Consider the following 14,053-nt stretch of genomic DNA (forward strand, 5'->3'; position numbering starts at 1 on the left):
ATAAGTCGAAAAAAAATTGCAATTAATATGTTTATATATAATATTTTTTATTAATAAATTGAGATGTGAAAAACGTGTGTTGGATAATTGACTCGTTAAATCCATTTCGGAGGAGGGGAGGGGGGAAACAAAAATAAAAATAAAGTAAAGCGATTTTGCTCGAAACGACCGTCATCTGTCCTAGCCCGAACATCGAAACCGGAATAAATCTGAAACTCGGAGCGAAACGGAAATCTGATAGACACAAGTATCGCCACCGTGTTGCGTATCCGCTGTGTAATGCGATCTTCTGGCGAGCGAATACCACGGACTCCGTACCGTGTTCTTGCAGCAATCCACTCTGCAAGAGAGATTTATTCGCGCAAATAAACGCGCCCACGATCGTTTATCGACTCGGAGCAATCCTCGGTCGTGGATTAAAATGATAGTGTTTCTATAGCGCGGAGCCTGCGAGGTTCTACGTGTTTGCTTCTTGCTCTACATTTGCTTTAAAGAACATCAGGTTGCAGAATTATATTACGGTCTACGACATTCTATCTTATCGTTTATTTACTTTTATCTTCTTCCCACCCTATTGTTCCTCGGCCGAATAAAGTTGTTAAAAAGTTTGCGCGACACTACGTAAATTCATAGTTAAATGTCGACGAAAGCGTAGTCGCAGGGTCAAACGTGTGTTATTGGTACTTTTTTTTACTTCCGGACGGCTTTTCTTTGATGTATTTTTTTTTTTACGGGTCTTAGAATTACGCGATGACGAGAACTCGACGAGCGATCAAGTGGATCCTGGCGAGGCGCGGAGGAAACGAGATCTCCCTAAAGTAAGATCGAACGAAGATTGAAACGTCAAATTGCGAAAGAGGCACATCGCGAGAGAGGAGTAGTCGCGGCTAACGAAACTTCTCTAAGTGCCGAAGAAAACAGCATCGAATCGAAAGCTTTCGATGGATATGCTAACGAGCGAGAGCACAGAAGCTAAACTTTACCAAGCTCCGTATTCATCGGGCCTCGAACCGTCGAAAAAGAATGGAGTTTGTCGAGGAATTTGCAATTACTTCACGGAAATGTTTGCCGTAAGCTAGAAAACGAATATAGTCGTGTCGAGACGAGATAACGTCTTATAACGACGTGTATATTGAAAATAAATCTTACCCCGTTAAACAAATGTCTTGCAAGACTATTAGAAAGAAAAACAAAGCACCGATGTCTTGCTTTCATTTTCAAAAAGCAAGCTAAATAAATATTGAAAAAATTAATTTTATAATCTCCCTTTTCTATCATATTTTCATATTTAACAAAATAAAAAATTATAAGAAAAGTCGCTCACCTCTACGGTCGATATTTACTTAGTCATTGAATTGTTGTATCAAAGAAGCTATTTAAATAAAAATATTCGAAATAAAGTTTCGTATCTGAGACGACAAACGGGTCCACTGGTCGCTTCACTTGATTGAAGATAAAGATAATAGAAAGTATGCTCGCGATTGAATATCTTAACTGATTATAAAAAACGGAACAATCTCACGAATTCTAGCAGACGTTACTATATCAAGTGAGTATATCGAGTATAAAAAAAATATCGAAAAAAATTAATTTATTAGAAAATAATCATCGGAATGGGTTAATTGCACAACAGTGTAACGAGGTTAATTATAACGAGCATTTTACGACGAAATCTCGTTGAAACGTGATCGAAAATAACACGGAAAAGATGTGCAGTTTCACGATTCGTTGCGCCGCATCCGCGAATTTCGCAAATTAAAGCAGCGAACGATGCGATTAATAAAAGCCGAGTTTACGACTGATATAATTGCAAATCGATAAGATACAATTAAAATTAAAAAGTATATGTACACGTGCAATATACTTCGCACACGTAAATGTAATAAAATACACGTGTTATTAATAAACGATCGATACGTGCAATCGCGGTCTTTCATTACTTCAATTACATTTCGATGCAACGACTCGTGTGCTAATCCACGTTTTTTATTTGAGTGAGCCTATTACGTATTAAATCATTAAACAATCCGCGAAACAATCGAAGCCAGATGTAAGATAAATACGATTTTTTTTTCTTTTTTTTTCCCTAAATATTTGTTATTATCCTAAATATTGTTATTATCACCCGCATAAATAACGCGATAAAGCGTTACAAAAAAAAAAAAAATTAAATTGTTAAAAGAAAAATACACTGTGTGATACTGCACTTGTAACGTTTTGACACGATATATCTCACAATCAACTAGTAAGACAAAGAAATGTTACCGAGGTGAAGTATGCACCTTAGGAGAGCGTTCTACAAAGCGTTGGTTTTCTAAATCAGCTATTTTTTCACGTGCAACGACCTAGTACCGTGCTGCTCGTAGCACTTGTCCAATATCTCTTAGCGCTGAGTGTTCTCGCTTTCTCTTTTCCGCGCCTGCCTCTTACATCCATTCTCACCGCGTTCTGCTCCCGTTCTGGTTGCGACTAAGTTGCGGGCTTTGGGCAGGGTCAGGGTTGAACGTACATGCCTGGAATAAATTTCGATTCCGACGTGGGAAAGCCCACTTCTTTGCGATGCACTTATTTTCGAAACGGCTTGTTGAATTCATTACGACTTAAATGGATTGTCAAATGGAATCGCCGGGCTCTCTTTTTCTCTCTCTCTCTCGAATCTCAATTCAGGAAAGAAGATTACGTTAACAGCTAAATGTTAAGAAAAAATATTTCAAGCTGCAGCGAAATAATATTTCTCGCTGTTATCTGGATTATCCATATTACGGCCATGTTATCCAGAACGATTAAACAACGCGAAAATAATAGACTTTAAATTAATAAACAACCACGGTACTTTCATTATTTAAATATTTAAAATATGCCTTCGCTGCGTAGTAACAAATATTGTTTTACTTTAATTCACCTGTGTAATAAAATTCGATGCGAAACAAAATATCGACTCAAAATAACACTTTTTTAACGTTTAACTGTTTCGTATTTCACTATCGCCTTAAATCGTAAGTGATTAACCTTCCATATAAAATACAAAAGCAGCACGAAAATCTTTATCAACGATTAAATATAATTAATATAGAATAACGATACTGTTATTAAAACTTTTTCCTACATTCTTATCCTTGCGCTCGGTGCTTAACGTGATAATATTTTTTAATCGACTTTCTTTTTCCACGTCATAATTTTTCTCAGATGATGAAATGTACTTTTCCTTTTGCGCCAATTGGATACTTGCGTTTCTCGTTACCGGAACAATATTCTTTCACGATTATGAAGAGATTCGATTTCATTTGGCGTTTCTAGTGCTTCATCTCATTGAACCGAGTTCGTTTCTCTCTATCTCTCTCTCTATCTTTCTCTTCTTCTATTGTGGTCGAAGATATTGTATCTAGCCGGCTAGCTTTTGTTAAAATTGGCACTATTCTGTCACAGAGTCAGGTTCGCGAGGAATTTTACTTTTATGCGGATCACGTGCACGCTTCGCGTGAAGCGCTCCTGAATATCTACGAGCGAACTTATCACTTTCTATATTTCGCAAATTGTTATTTCTGCGGGTGAACAATAAAATGGTTGCGAATCAACTGCCAAGCGGAAGCGGCTTATTTATAGCAAGCGAGCAAACAACAACAAATAACAGAAGTGGAAGTTATACATATGAGTCGCAGTATACGAAAGTCGATCCGCTTTGATTAAAGCGAATGCACGAAATCCAAATACGGTTTCCGAAATGGCAAAGAGACATATATGGAGCGATGGCAATTGAAGCATACATCTGTATTTCCCTACTAAATGTGGACAAAATCTTTAGGTAGCAAGGAAACGGTGGATATTAGAAAAAGAAGTTCGTAAAAATGGTTACGGTTTAAAACTTTAAAGCAAAACGTCTGAAAGGGACATAATAAATATAAATGAATATTTTAATTAAAACAGTAGCCGATGCTGATCTTGCCGCAATCACGTTGCGCCGCAAATGAATAAAATAGAATGAAAGAACCTTTTGTCACTTTTTTTTTTTTCTTTACTTCCCTTTTGCTTCCCCATCCTTTTGCCTACAAAGCCTCGATTGTATTCGCGCAAATCGAATGAGCACATAACGTCGGTTTTATTTTGATAAAATTACTACGACAAAAAAAATTATCGTAATTCTTCATTTGCAACCTTTCAATTTTATTTATTAAGAGAGTACTTTGAATTACGCGAATGTTTTTTTTTTTTTACATAATTGTGAATAATTTATTAATTCCGTCGAACCTTTCAAATAAGTTAGAACATATTTAACACGCAATTTAATTGTTAATCGAAAATTGGGAGGATAAATTATAGTACATATATTAATTGAGCATTTTGAATGTTTTGTAACTCGTCAAATAGATCTATCAGAGAGCGCTCTACACGGACCACGGTTTTTGTTCTCGCGGCACATAAATCACAGAGCCACGAGCATCGTACGTGTTAGGGATCGCCGCGAGATTTTACATTGTTAATTAAGTCCAGTGCCTATACGGTCACGTGGCGGCCTGTGATTTATGTGTTACACGATCAAATATCGTAGTATCCCCGCGCGTTTGAAAAACTCGCAGCGTACAGTAGAAATAAAATCGCGAACGTCGATATTTTATCAGCAAACAGCGCAAGCAAAGCCATCAGATTACTTTTTCCTTATGTATGCACGAACCACAAAAGTTCATAAAAAAGTTAACGTCATGATTTAGCTTCAATTATAACCCCCAGCTGTTAAGATGAATAATTCAGCAAAGCCGAACGGGAGCATAGTACAACCTGATACCATATCGCTTTATGATCAATCGAAAAAGGAAACTATGTTGAATCACTTGAACATAAAGAAATCGCGCGGGATAACGAATTATCACGGCAGTAGCGCAAAGTCATGCGATATAGCATGGAAAAGGGAAAAATTCTAAAAATAAGGGGGGAAAAAATGACGTAATGGAGACGCCATTCACGGAATCGGCTCCTAAAAACTCTGCTGATTTTTGCGTCGAGGCAAAACACGGGACGTTCATGCTAGTTCGCGCATCCCTGTTTCCCCGTGTCAGATTGATACGTCGCATTGATTATCGCGCGACACGCGTACAGAATTTATAGACACGTTTCTTCCCCGCCTCGTAAATCTCGGCGGCGACAATTTATTTGGCAATTGTGGCAAGTTCTCTCGGAATTGCTTCCTTTAGCACGCGCTTGATTAACAGCAATAATTTGAATGAGACCTTAGCGCCCCGTAAAAAACGTTTAAAAGAATTTCCGGTGAAAAATAAAGAGTCATTAATTTAAAAACATATACTTTTGCGTAAAAAAGAGAAAATGGCAAAAAGTAGAAGGCGGAAAATATCGTATAATTAATACACGTCAAATATTTTCCCATGCATCATTTTATAAGAAATTTCTTGATTATCGTTTTCGCCATCGGTTAACTTGAATTTTACTTTATAAATAACCGCTTCTTTTTAGCGATAACGCTAGAGAGGGATGGAGAATCAATTAAGGTAAGATTAACTGACGTTGGCGAACCGTAAATTTCTTCTTTTCATAATTCTTTTTTTTTAGTCAGTAATATTCTACAATTTAATCACGATAAATTGATTAGTAAGCTAGGTAAAATTTGAAAATCAAATAAGAACAGAAATTACTTTTATTTCAGTCCCAATAACAGTCGTAATTAAAAATCGAGCGAAACTGTAAAACTCCAATAATTCATTAAAAGCATTAAATGATTGATCGATCTTACGTTGCTTAAAAAAAAAAAAAAAAAAAAAAAAAATCCTAAATTTTCTCAAGTTTTAAAGAAAGGAATAATTTAATACACGAATTAACTCTCTAATATTCAGAAAGATTAATATAACACCTCAAGCAGGGTGCAGACAGTCCCGTTAAAAAGGAGAGAAAAAAACGAGGAAGAAAGTAACATTTGCCAGCCTTATTCTCCTCTTTCTTTCTCAATATCAAAATTGTCTGCATTACACTAAACAATTTCCACGTCTTTGTGCGCAATATCGAGTTGAAAATCAGCCGTCGTTTCCCTCTTGTATATCGGCCGGTAATCCGTTTAGAAGCGGGATGATCGAACGGTTATCAGACGCGCGAGAGTCCCTCCTCCCCCGGCCTTCGTTCCCTCTTCCTCCTTCTGACATTACGGACAAATCAATCCTCCGTCGAATGTTCCGCGCTGCTGCCGGCGCGTACGGACCGGAGAGAAACGAGAATGAATATCGACGAGTCCGCGCGCTACGGAAATTGCACGGTGAAAAAGGAAGCGGACGAACCGAACGACGCGACAGCGATGAGGCGTGTGCATCCGCGAAGACTATCCGCGAGCAATGACAAGGAGATGAAATTTCTCGCGAGTTATTCGGACGTGAAGGATATATGACGCCACGATAGGCGCATGAATTTCATTTTCCGCCTTGCGACCTTTTAGCTTATGTATCCCAAAGTATATATGTAGATATATATGCGTTTGTGCATGTACGTATAAAATATATATGGGCGTTATAGCTGCAACCACGCGAGAAGCAAGCGCGGCCAAGGTAAGGGTGGAGTGCGCGATATACCGCGACATTTTTATCTACGGTATATACCTTGTACGTTCCGCGTTTTTATACGTCCCCATCGATCAAGCGAGCTGAGCCGCATTGTACGTTTCAAAATTACAAAAATCCACAGTAAGTAACAAATTCTTATAGATAAATTACAAACTCCGTGGCACGAGCGGTGGACTAAATTTTTTTTGCAAACACGCGCACGCGGCTGAGACTGCGTCTCTTTAAATGTTTTAGCTAGCGCACGTTCGTTTTCATCCGGCAAAAGTAAAACTGTGCAAAGAAAAATACCGAGCGAGTTTAGTATTCGACGTAAATGCGTTACGTAAGAACTCGTCTCAATTAAAAAAGAAAAAGTAACGATATATGTAATAAGATGAAATCGGAGATATCGCGCGAGGTTTTCTCGTCCACGCATTGTTACGTCGTTACATTTGCATACGTCCGCATTAATTAAACAGACGAGATAATATAAAGAAATACACTGACCTCTCAGCAAACACACATTTGAAAATAAAATCATATTTAATATGGAGAAATTACGGAATTTTCTGGAAAGATTAACATCATCAACTGGGCGTAAAGATAAAACTGCGTAAAAAGTAATTGTTGCGTAAATTACAAAATAAATGTACACAGTTACGAGTCCCCGACGTTTAAAACAATGTGATTATGTCATGCGCTAGACACTGTTTCACTTGTTATGCTTCGCGTATTTGCACATGTCGGCATTAATCAGAGAGAGAGAGAGAGAAAAAGAGCCGAATATTCAACAGAAATAATATCCGAGAATAAACAACGCTTCAATTAACAAAAATTTACGGGTGAAAGCATAAAGCATTCGACGGACAAATCAAAAAGACTGATGAAACTGTATATAAAGGGGGAAAAAAAAAAAACCATAACTTTAATAAAAAGACGTTATCATATTAAACCCTATGACGTTTTGCTATTAAATTGCACATCTGCATATACGTCCGCATTAATTACACAGTTCAATGCGCACGTGGAAAATTACGAGGGAATAAACCTGCTCCCCAATTCACACGGGGGGCTTTCTGGCGCAAAATTGTAAGAGAGTCAAATTTTCGAAAACTCACGCGCGGTAATCCCTGTTTCATTAAATGAGAACTTTTCTTTTTTTTCGACCGTAAAACGAATGCGAGGCACTTGGTGAATCGGAGAGCGTGTGCATATTTAACGATAATACTATATCTAATTCTGTTTTTCGTGCGGTCAGTTTTATCCCTTTTAGGAGAAACAAAATTACTTTTCCAAATACAGTATATCTCTAAATTATTTTCTGTTGCCCCGTCATTGTCCCTTTGTCAATGGAGCAGCGTCAATTCGCTAAATAACATTCGAACGTAAAGAGAACGTCCGGTTGTTATTACGCGCAGGAAGTGACTATAAACACTATAAACGCGACGTGCCGTGTAGCCAGGTGCATTAATTCGTTCGATGCAAACGCACCGCTCCGTGGCCCGATTGCGTTTACCGGTGTACTCGCGTTCATTCGAGGTATCGGCTACGAGCGAATTGCATTCATTGGATTGTACGTATGCACGCAAACACGCGATGTTCGTAGACGCGTAAATCGATGCATCAACGCCGACACGTCTCGCGAAATAAAAGCTCTCTACTGAGCTCTCGCAGTCATTACCGTGTCGAGTGTTATGGATCTGAGTGCTACCTTATGTGATGAATAGAGCTGTCAAGATACTTTGAGTCGAGTAAAGTTCGCCACGTTTTCCTGTACAGGCATGCCGGGAATCAGGAATTATGAAGGGGGAATAATGGGAGCCGTGTGTGCCATGCACATGTGGAACACTGCACGTGTTTTGCGCATATACTTCTAAAATCAGCACTATTTTTCGTCTACATTACTCGCGCTGGAGAAATCCCTCTTTCTCTTCACGTGGATGTATTAAAAATAAAATCGCTATTACTAATAGTTATTATTTCGCGCGCGTTTCAAAGACGATGAGCCGGTATCTCGTAATAAAATGAAACTGAAAAACGAACACGTAGCTTTGACTGTTGGCACAACACTGTCTTATCAGCCGAAGACAGCTTCGAGAGAAAGAGATGGGAGGAAATAGATCATTTTGCGAGTAGTAAGACTTTGGAAGAAGTGTACAACTTGCGCTGAAAGCGGTAAAGAAGGCAAGAGTTTCTGGCTTCCACGAGGAGCCCGAGAGAGGAACGCGTCGCTCTCTTTACTTCCCGTTCTCGCTTTGCCCGATTTTCCTCCTTTCCCGACCCCCGCCTACCGCTTCCGATCCCCTTTCTCGTGCTGCCGTATCCCTTCGATCCCTTCGTGGGAATATACATCTCCGGTGGACTTTTATCTCCCGTCGTTCGCGGGAAAAGGCGACGGATAGGTACAACTGCAAATGCGTCATTGTGGGCGTCGCGTATCTGTCGAATGTCGGCACGACGAGTGATATCGGACGATTCAAGAGGTATAAAAAAAAAGAGGAAAAAAAAAAAAAGAGTAAAAAAAAAGAGAAAACTCCAAGCGATTTATGTTTTAAGATAAAATTAAAGTAAGCGAAAATCCGCGATATACAAAATTTAATACGTTTAATACGTTAATTTGAAAGTGGAGCTACGTTTAGCAGTAGAATATATGCGATCGATACACCGATCGCGAATTACTCGCGAAGAGCAGGAAGCTAGCCGCTTCCGGAAACAGGTATTTGCACTTAGGCCTCTCTTGCGGTTCTTCCGCTTCTTCGGCCTCGTTACATTGTATCGCGTAGTGTGTCGTAAACGTCACTACTTTGAAATCTACCCGATGGGGAATGCGTGCTCATCAAAGCGGCACAAGCAAGAGCCGACACGGGCAAAGGCAGTGCAGAGAGCGATGCTACGATGACTTTGGTGTCAAATGGAAGGGAGTACTATTTGATACAATCCGTTAACACAGATCAGTTACCCGAAACGTTAGTTACATCACGTTAGCTAATTAAAACACGATCTTTCGCAGTTGTTTATCATTAGTTAAATAATAAAACCTGAACGAGTTAATTTTCAATGGGTATCTTTTACAGAAACGGTCAACATTTCATGAATAAACTCAGACCATTTATTTCACGTTAGAATTAAAAGCTGCTTCATTTTTAATATCAGATTTTTTAAAAGCGGATTCGAAAGCAAGCACCGTTCGTTTTCTCTTTAATATTAAAAAAAAAAAAAAAAAAAATTGTGTTCGACATTTTCAATTTGTTCATGTAAAATCGTTTGTTCCCCTCGATCGTGTTACTTTGCACTTCCATCGTCGATCCGAGTCGCGTATGTAACGGTCAAAGTGTCAAAGAGTTAATGCCATCGAAGAACGCTGCGGACGTGTTCGGCAATGAAATTAGCATACGATCGAATCAGCAGCTCGTCGCTGTCGGTGACCGATTGCGAGTTGCAGTAGGCGTGCACGGCTTTGGTATTTAGCGGCTGACGTTTAGCACATACCGTCGCAAATGCAAGAGCGATACTCGCGTGACGTTCAGATTCGCATGTCCGCCTATCAATAAACGATAGCTCGCATATAGGTATTTGTATGCATTATGAAACTCCAGTCTACGGAGCGGATATATCTACCTCGATAGAACGCCGCTGCTATAACACCATAAGCCTACGTCAAGTAACAAGAAACACTACCGGCGCGAAAGCAAATGTCATTAAAATTCATCATCACGTTCTTCATACTTATTTATTCATTCAAATTATCTATCGATTACTTTGAGCTTATCGTATCACGGGACCCTGCGTCAATTTAAAAAAAAAAAAACTTGTATTTTTTTTTTATAAAGTACTTAATAAAAATGTAACTTCCAAATAAAAAGATAAACTATAATTAATTAATCAGCGATTGATGACTTCAAAGTTCATCATTTTCTTCATTTGACTGATTGACAATTAAATAAAATATAACACTTTATTATAATTTCTTACTTTGTCGCGGTTTCATCGGCATTCGCTAATCTTTAATTAAATTGAAAAATTCGAAATCATAACGTTTAGATATACTTCATATTAATCTCGAGATCGTCAAGTGGTTAATAATTTAATGCTTGATAATTGATTATCGGAAAATATGAGGAAAAAATTATTGATGAAAAAAAAATTATCTTTTATGCGCAATAAATTTTAATCCTAAAGGTAAGACTTCGGTCGTTAATGGATTAAGCAAATGCAGTTAAAGTTTTTGCATCCCTCGAATAGCCTATCGTAATTGCGATAAAAGGCAGTTTATACCTCTTCCGACTGCAACTGCAACGTCCATTTCCAACGTGCTAATGGGTACATTTCATCATGGTCGAACATGGGTCAAAATTGCACTCGTGGAACGTTCAAATAACTTGAAACTCGCTGTCGGAAGAGTAAATCGCCAGCGAATTCTGAGGCATTAACTGGAATTATCGGGCTCAGCCTATTATTTACCGTAAATAACATCGCAATAATACCTGTTTAAGCAGTGGACGCTAATAGTTTGGTCAGGGATATTATGGTATTATTTTAGGAAAATAATAACTTCCGTTTCAATAATCGTTAATTTTTTGTTGCCGAGTTCTTGGTAATTTTTAACGTTTTCGGATAAACGTATCAAATAACAAAATTACTTGAAAATATTATAATTAGCAAAATATTCGAGAAAGTTAATAATCTTATGGTAACTTGTTTTGTTGTCCTTTGCGAATCTCATTCTCGTCCCTTGCCCACCATCACCCGCGTCATCTTAATATCCACACGCAGTAATACGACTTTAACACCCGCGCATTGTGGGATTACAGTGCATGCACGTTTGGTCAGCGGTTTAGCCCTCTACGCCCGTTGTTCTCACGAGGAGGATTATAACACGAGTGAGCTCTATATGCGCCGACACATTCGCCGAAGTAATTGCTTTTCTTAATTAAGGAGCAGCGTCAAATATAGGCAGTGTCGGGCGGTTATTCAGTTCCTGAACATTCGCGGTTTCTCATCAACGCACTCTCGAGCGGGCACGGCCACGTGGAAGAAGGGATCGGAAAGGAAAGTCGTGCGGGGGGCCGTTTGCACGGATCCGCCTCCGCCATCTCCGCGTCGAGAGAGGAGAAGGAGAAAGAGAGCGCGAGCCGACCGATGACGTATGCCATTAAAAACGTATTTGCTTATCTTGTAGATGCCGTAACGACCGTTGACGATCCCACGCGCGATCATCGCGATTCCGCGACATTTTTTTTCTTTTTTTTCCCAGGACGGTAATCAGGGTCCTAGACCTCCATTACGTTTGATTCCGAGCAATATCTGCGATGTGGTAACCCACGCGGTATTATACGTAAAAACACGAGGTCAATTTTGTACGAGCGTACAGAGATTCGCTAAATCTGCGCCACGGAGTGGCGATGAATTTTTTACGCCAGCGGGAAATAAATCTTTCCGTAGCTACCTTTTGAAAGTTATGCGGAATGCCGTGCAGCAATTAAGTAATATACAGAATGTTATTTGCTGATTTCTACTAATAAACCCAATCTTGTACAGCGAAATTCTCCAGCGGTTAACCCCACAGCTAGACGCGTCTAATGCCTCAAGGCAAAGCGGTAGTTATGCCAGGTACACCCTTTGACTGCGTAACTATGAAGATGCCGCCGGTAGCTGCGTTCGGATATCTGCATCCAACATTTCGGTGCACTCTCACGTCGCCGCAACTAAATATGGAACGGGGATAATATGTCCCGCTTCTCCATCTCGCTCGGACGTGCACGCGACGCGAAACTCGAAAGTGTCGGGAAAAGTTAGATAGATATGCCAGGTACAGCAGATCTTATCGCTAAAGCGAGGCCGCCCCGCCTCGTATGGTACGTCGCAGATATGTGATCAAAGAATGTATCGAATGCTCTTCGAGAATTTTTCATATTTGATTTGAAACCGTGCGACGCAAGTGAAATCGCGCTAAGCTGTGCACACACTTAGCGAACGAACAACGAAGACCCGAACATTTACAAACAAATCAATCACTACAAGAATAACACCATCGACAAATATTCGCGGACGCAGTGTTCGTTAGCCGAGCGTATACACACCTTTAATAAAAAACAAAGACGTTTCAGGATCGATTTTTGGGTCGGGAGATAAAACTGCTAGCTCGATAATAATTTCCGCTTCTCAAGCAAAATGAAAGATACACGCGGTGACGTGCGGCAAAACAAAAATTCCTTGGAGAAAGCATTTATAGGTACGCGATCCGCCGTTGCGATAAAATTAAAAATAAACGTATGCAGAGCTTTAAAGAAAATATTGTACATCACGTTCCGCATATGATCCAATGATTCTGCCTTCGAAAACGAGTGACATATTTTTTTGCAGCTTTCACACAAACGACATGGAATAATAATACGGTTTGTGCCGGCGTTCGAACGAAACGTAACCGAATCTCGGTTAAGCGCGCTTACGAAACAAATGGGACGCGAGATACGTACAATTTATGGCGACGACACGTTGTATTCGTGTGTACATGGGGAGCAGATAAATCTGCTAATTAATACCGTGCCGTTAATTGCAATCGGTTCGAGTAGCGGGCAGACGTAGGTCGGATTGCGCCGTTGATACGTGTCGATTAATATCGATTACATTTGCGTCTATTGCGACACGTGGCCGACTCGACGCCGTAAAATCGTACGGGGCGATAACGAGATCTAATTCTGTCGCGTATTGCATAATGAACAGCGTGTAACGAGGAACGAGCAACGACCGCTGTCACCCGTCACTCTCCCTGAGAATGCCGTCGTGTTCCCTCGCCGGCGCAAAACTCAACACGATCAAGTTACACCGATGATAATTGATTACTTTCGCGATTATTCTTGCAAGGGATTGCCCATACGATCGCTATTAAAACGGTTGTTAATCGGGCATTCGGCGATAACCGAGTTCCCGACGTTTAGACACTCGCAAATGTTGTGCGCTTATCACCGTACAGTGAGAAAATTAATTACGTTCTGTTAAAAATAAACCTTGTTCTGGAAACCGCGGGGCATCACCTGGCATATTAATAGAATGGCGTCGTGTTTTATTAGCGCGAATTACCAACCGATATCCCATCGGAATATTCCGTAATTAGTCTACAAATGTTTCGGTCGGCGATTAATACCTCATTAAACCGCAGTTGAAGCGCGTTAAATAAAATGCACGATGCTACTGGCAAGTTTAACGGAAAAACAGCCAAAGTGTTCCCACCGCTGACAAATAGATCGGGATTCACCTTTAAAGTATCCGAAACTCGAATCTGTTTTTCGGCGAGCGTGAGTGTTAGTTTCTGAAAACGTCGAGACTCTAATAATAAGATATCGCACGAGATTTTTCTGCTACCTGAAACATATTTTCCCTCTCATGACGCGCGATTTGGCGCACAATGCCAAGTTGGAGCGGAAATTTATCAAAGGCGACGGAGCGTGGAAGTTTAATAATAGAAACTTTCTGCAATTTATTAAAATCAAAAAGCTCGATAACTTCTAATGAAGCGGAGC

The 14,053-nt window shown here is 39.8% G+C and overlaps 1 protein-coding gene across 1 annotated transcript in view; it reads right to left on the reverse strand.

Annotated features, from left to right (window-relative positions):
* LOC139113189 (apoptosis-stimulating of p53 protein 1) overlaps window positions 1–14,053 on the reverse strand; it is a 53,080-nt gene that overhangs the window by 34,573 nt on the left and 4,454 nt on the right. The window lies entirely within an intron of this gene.

This window comes from Cardiocondyla obscurior, linkage group LG02 (assembly GCF_019399895.1).
Source record: "Cardiocondyla obscurior isolate alpha-2009 linkage group LG02, Cobs3.1, whole genome shotgun sequence".
NCBI classification, from domain to species: domain Eukaryota; kingdom Metazoa; phylum Arthropoda; class Insecta; order Hymenoptera; family Formicidae; genus Cardiocondyla; species Cardiocondyla obscurior.